Below are 6336 nucleotides of genomic sequence, written 5' to 3' on the forward strand. Positions count from 1 at the left end.
ACAAGTAAATTAATGGTATATTTTGGTTTTGTCTGAGCCAAGAACACTTTTCTCCTTCAGAGTCATTTTTTCCCTGCTGCTGTAAGAATCTTCCATTCCAGTGCTTTATGTTCTGTCCACCAGCTTGCTCTGCATTTAGAGCAAGACTTCATTTCCTTTGAATGTTTCTGTTTTTGTAAACACCCCTACAAAGTACACTGCAACTCCTGAATGGCTCCTTTTTACTGGCTGCATCCACTTCTTGTCAGAGTTGGTATCTTTGTTTGAGACAAGAAAATGACTGTTCAGATGGAAGGAAATAAATATTTGTGCATTAAGACAAAAATCGGGGGGGTGGAGGAAGCAAGCTTTGACTCTGCATGCATAGGAGAGCCTTGCACTCATTCGGGCTTGTTAGTTGGTGTCTTTTAGTCTGTAAAGGCACCTTGATACTGTACTCATTCAAATTATTTAGTTGCCATTTAACGTGGTGGCTCTATTGTAGGTGTTCTTTGCTTAGTAGCTCACACACAACCGTGGGGCATCTGATTTCTTTGAAAACTTTAGGTGGCTTTTATCATTGCTCATTGAAGCATTCACAGAAACGCTGGGAAAACATTTGCTCTTGCAGAGAAGACTTCACAGGAAATGAAGTTGAGTACTAGCCAGCTTCATTCAGCTCCCAGCCAAGGTTTTGAAAGGGCAGGAAACCATTGGCTCTGCCTATATGTGTGTCCTCAGGCTCACGCAGAGGTGAGAGCAGTCCTATATGCCTGTTGCCCTCTGGTTGAAGCATGGCCATACCCTGCCTAGTGGTGGGCAATGAAGGGACATTTCAGTCCCTGCCCAGCAGGTCCTGATCCTTGCTTTGTGCTTGCTTGACTGGCTGACTTCTTTCTTCTGTGTATACATCCAACATCTGTTGGGCTGAGGATGGGGTCATTTGTTTCTCTATTTTAATTTTTCCCTATGCCCTTTCCTCTTTTTAGGGTTTGTATTTTGAAGCCAAATGCCAGGCCCCATTTGTTACTGCAGCAGCAGCTGTGGATTTGTTTGATTAGGGAGAGAGAAGAGCTCAGCCCAGATGGTTCTCTGTGCACTATCTATTTGTTTTGACCATGTGTGACACAAATTGCCTTCTCATAGCTGCAGAAGCCTGTCTAGGGCAGATGTTGGAAAGCTAGTTAAAGATTAACCTGCTTTATTTCTTTGTTGGCATGACTGTGTTGTAAGAATTTGCTGATGGTCACTGAGCAGGCAAGAAGCTATTATTTACAGAGCTTTTAGGAGGAGAGAGGGGTAGTGGACAGAGGTGATGGGGAGACCATGAATAGGAATGAGTGCTTTTGGGAGAGGCCTCTGAGTGAGGAGGTAACAGGCTGATTCCACACAGTGCCACCAACAGACCCAGTTGTACAGGGCAGCCAGGAACTGGATTTCTGACATGAAACTCTTCAGTGCCTTGCCTCGCAGGGTGGCAAGGACAGCCCCTCACCTCTGTTTAGCTGAGATAACCCATGGGAATGTGGAGCACGGTGCTGTGAAACTGCATTTGGGAGCTCTGTCTGTTTGCTGCATGTTGCTGCCAATTGGGCACCTTCACAAGGATGCAAACCAAAAGGACTCCAGTGTCTGCAGTGAGGAGGAATGAGCTGTCTAAAAATACAACAGGGCTTTGCGGGGACTGGGCTAGATGGAGAGAAGATCAGATGTGTGGAAAGGCTGAGGCAGCTGTCAATCCAGAAAGTGCTTGTTAAATCAAGGCAGAGATGTGTGCAAAAGTGATTTCTAGCTGTCTCAAAGTTAAAATTAACCACAGCTGGGTCACCCAAGGCAACTTCCCAGAGCCCTTCTTGTCCATTCCTTGCCTGATTGCATGCAGACAAGAAAGAAGCTGCTGATGCTTAGATGAGAACAGTTGGCGAGATGGCTGGTGAAGCTGTCTTAAGGAGCTTTTTGTATTAAACATGCCCATAAACAAAGCAGTGGGACTGCCATAGGGATGAGATTAATGGGATTCATAATCCCTATAAACAGATTTGGTGAGCAACAGTATTAATGTGGAATTGTTAATTTGCCTTGCCTAATAAGTGGTCTGCAATTGCATTTCTGTCACTGAGGACTTGAACAGTGTATTTCCTGGTCTTGCTGACCACTTGCTGCACTGAGAAGTGCTTGAGAGTGTAGTGGGTTTCTCTTGTCCTTACCCGAGCTGAAAAGATTGGGACCCAGTGCCTGCCATAATGCTGTGTAGACAAGTGACAACCAGAAGCAAAACTGGAGCCAGAGAAGAAAATACATCTTTCAGACCCAATCCAGTGCTTGTCAGATGGCATTTTAAGTATGATTAGAGGTGAATTACCTCAAGCTCTTATCTTATTAGAGTTTTTTGCAGGGGAGAGTGTGTGTGTGTGAGGAATCACACTCATGTCCCTGGTGGCTTCTGTTGTGTGACCCCTTCAAAAACTGGGCATCTCTTGGTAAGCACATGCACCACCAAGCACATGCACTTTGTGTCAGAGCTTTCTCTGGCAGTGACACGGCTTCACTTGGACATCAGAGCCTGCTTAAGGACTATGAAACCTGGTTGTCTGCTGCATGAGCCTCTATATGAATCTTCTAGCTGCTTTATGGGCATGGTGTGCTGTGTCTGCAGGAGAGCGAGCCAGGGAGCAGGGAAGTGACCAGAGTGGTAATGCAGGTTCTGCTGCCTTGTCTGGCAGCTCTGAAGGAGTTAATGTGCCTCTGTGTGTTCTCATCCCAGCTGGCTACTAGGTGAAAAATTAATTTCTAAGCCTCGTGTACCAAGTCCACTGCTTTATTTCTGGGTTAATTCTGCCTGCATAAGTACTAGGATTATGTATCGCTTACAACAACTGCTGTGTTGCGAAATGGGCCTTGAGGAAGACTGGAGAAGGGAGGATTTTATACCTAGAATTTGAGCTCCTGATGTATTTGTCAGGCAGGCTACTCTTCTGTTCTCAAAGCTGCTCCTCTGGACTGTCCTCTGTGAATGGGGACAGGTATTCCTGGCAGTGGTAGGTTATTCTGCTGAGACTGGGGGCAGTGACTGACTTGATGCTGTGGTCAGTGAGACACGGGCTTTTGGACCAGTGTTTGTGAATCTGATCCTGCTCTGTTGGGAGTAGAGAGAAAAACATCCTGAAGAAGGTTTAGGGTTTTTATTTGTTTCTGGTCTTTGTGCTTTCAGGTTCCACCCAGTGTCAGCCACCTAGTTGCAGTCTAAAAATATTGACTGTTAAGAGTGCACAAACAGAAGGTGTTTGCAGCAGGTTTTCAAGCTGTTCCCTAGACCTGCTGAGCTGGAAACATCATTACTTATTTCTTTTTTCTGAATCCTCTCTGCACCTCTGAATCCCCAGGAATCCCAAAGGAAAGGATTGAAAGAGCAGCATATACCATAGACCTGCTATGAAGTGTTGACTAGACAGTGCTGTTCGCTGGGGGTGTGAATGCCTCTGGCTTTCCTCTGAGTGCTGGGCTTTTATATCCAGCCTTCACCCAAGTGCAACAAATCCAGTGCTGAGTGCTTTTGGAAACACCACCCTGCATGCTTTTTGTGTGCAATTCACTTGCAGGCAGCCAGCAGCGAATGGGATTTGGCAGGGTTTATACTGAATGCCTTTGTTGGCTCAACATATTTCCACTGCTGCTCAGGACAAAGTAAGAGAGTGGCAGGATTGAATTTGTCCAATTGTCTTTATATATAGAAAGGACAGACAAAACCAGAACCAGTTACACTAATGCAGCTGCTCCATAGTAACATGAGAGGGGGAACAAGGGCATGAATTAGCCTGCTGGTGTGTCTCTTGTTTTGGGGGAAAACTGAGCTGTCCGTTCTGCATCCCTGTTTCTGACAGATGGATGCTGTCCTGCAGGTAGCAGCTGGCTCTGTGTACCTTGAATGGTCTAGTTGTTAGGTGCCAAAGATGTGCTTTTTCTGGTGGTTTTCTTGGGTAGGGTGTATCTGCCTGGAAGGTAGATTTCAAAGTAAGGCCTTAGCTTCCTAAAAGAAGGAATTCACCTGGCATTTTTAGTGTCTTGCAAACATTTCTGCATTATTGGTTTGGGGTGGGTTTTTCTTCCCCTCTTGTGATTCTCAGAGAAGCAGAATTTATTGAAAGAAGAGGTGAGCAAAGTGAGTGAAGGTACCAGTGCGCTATGAAATGATGCTAACAGCAGGAGAGCAGTGGTCCTGTTACTGTGAGCCTGAGGGCCTGCTGATAGGAGCAGAACTGTGTGACTCTGTTGATTAATAATGAAGTTACGTGAAGATGCAGTTGTTCTTTCCAAATTAGTGGTGATCCACAGTTGTCTGTGCTGGGCTCTCACTGAACTGACTCTTCTCCAGCAGCCAGCCACCTGTATCAGAGACCAACCTTGAACTGTGGGCTCCTGGGAGCAGCCTTGTGAGGAAGCATGGTCTGCGTGGGTCACTTGCAGAACAAGTGGGAATTGTTCTGAGACAGCAGGATGTGGAGAAACACCCTCCCTATAGGGATGTACTAAGAGGAGGGGATAACTTTTATAGAGGATTTCGTTTCTATCCAAACTAGTGCTTAGAAACCCTCTCTAATGAACTGGACTTTGCATGTGTGCTGCTTTTAATATACTCTTGTCTTTATTACCAGGACAGTTTCTGACAAAACAGCGTTTGAAATAGATCAGAGCTTCATTGTATTTGTGAAACAATTGAGTTGTTGCGACAGGAAATGAGCAGAGCAAACAGCCAAGGCTTCTATCTCTCTGATGTGAGCAAGCACTTGGCTTCCCTGCAGTGGAGTTCTGTTCCTTATACGTTTTGTCTGTCAGGCATATTTTTCATCATGCAGAGCATTGTGGCCAAGCCATTTGGTGCACACTTGCCTCATTAAAGTTTGCCAAATAATAAGAATCTAATTACAAGGCAAGGGGAAAGGTGTAAAATGGAGTTGTTCTGAACCAACTCAGATTCAGTGGCAGTGATTGGAAATCTTGGTGCAGTTTGATATCTATGTAAGAAGGGGCTTTGCTAAGTTACATTCGTTTAATGGCTTGTGGAGAAGGTATTTTTGCACTTCCGCTTGGATATGTTACTGCAGGAAGGAGAACCAGGAAATCTTTCTTATTTCCTTCTTTTAGGAATCCAGTAGCTCTTATTGGTACGAATTGATAGGAGAGCCATGATGCTTGGGTTGCTAAGACTATGCAAGGAATACTGTCCTGATCAGTCCTACAGGAGTCTACTGATACTAGCAGCTTTTGGGACTCTCCCTTTGGTTTCTCTTGAAGTTTTGTACTGAGCTCTGTTATCCCGAATTTTCATCTTCAGGCAGAGGGATGTTGAAACAGCATCTTATGTGGCTGCTTTTCCAGCCATGCTGTGTTAGTGGTATTTTGATGGCCATCTGCAGATTAGCTTGTCTGATTTACCATTTTAAGCATCTTAATTGACCTTAAATACTTTTAATTTAGAAATGGAAGTAGGTGGAAGGCTCGAGGGTTTTTGGAGCCTGCCCTGAACATCAGAAGCAGCTGCCTGTTGCCTCCTTGTTCACACTTTCCTACACACTCTGCTGCACCACCACTGATTGCAGATTAATCTCTCTGATCTTCCTTCCCTGTTTGTATGTGCCTTCATGTCTGTGTCATGCCAGCCAGCCTGCTCTGCCTTTCATAAAGAGACTTTGCCTAAGCAGAAAAGCTTGAGACACCAGGGTTAATTTACTGGCCTGTGTTATTCATTGCATAAAAACAAATGGAGAAATTACATTAGGAGAGTTTTATGTGTCTGTGCTTCTATCCTGGTGATTTTATTTTTAACCACAGCCATAAACCTCTTGTCGTGCCTAGCTTTTTCTTTTAAATAATCCCATCTCTCAGAATTGGGAATCTCATTGTCAACATCCCCGGTAGTTGTGTATGTTACTGCACGAATAGGAGCTGTGGCTTGAGTTCTTCTGGCTTCCTGGAAATGAAGTAGAAAATCCTAATTCAGTTGCTGTTTCCCCACATTCCTGTTCTCTTCATGGATCCCCTGCCCATCAGTAGGCTCCCTGCCCCTTTTCTAAATGCCCTGCAGCATTAATCCATGTTCTCAGTGGGATCTGCCATTCATCATTTGGGACTCCTCACATCTGCAATTGTTTAGGCTCCTGGGTGAGGCTATTAGGCCAGCTCAGACCTGAGCATCAGAGCTTGCTGCAATGAAGCTCAGCCCTCGGAGGGGGAGAGCAGGACAGAACCAGGTCAAGAACAAGAAGGCAGCTGGCTGCAATACTGTATTTTCACTCTGGCACAGTGCTGGCTTTTCATTCTAAGCAAGCTGCAGGTTCTCATTGTCTGTGCTGGTTCAGC

At 45.2% G+C, this 6336-nt stretch overlaps 1 protein-coding gene across 1 annotated transcript in view; it reads left to right on the forward strand.

Annotated features, from left to right (window-relative positions):
• Nucleotides 1–6336, forward strand: part of ULK1 (unc-51 like autophagy activating kinase 1) — a 77934-nt gene that overhangs the window by 29269 nt on the left and 42329 nt on the right. The window lies entirely within an intron of this gene.

This window comes from Nestor notabilis, unplaced genomic scaffold, assembly GCF_000696875.1.
Source record: "Nestor notabilis isolate BGI_N333 unplaced genomic scaffold, ASM69687v1 scaffold23096, whole genome shotgun sequence".
Lineage (NCBI taxonomy): Eukaryota > Metazoa > Chordata > Aves > Psittaciformes > Psittacidae > Nestor > Nestor notabilis.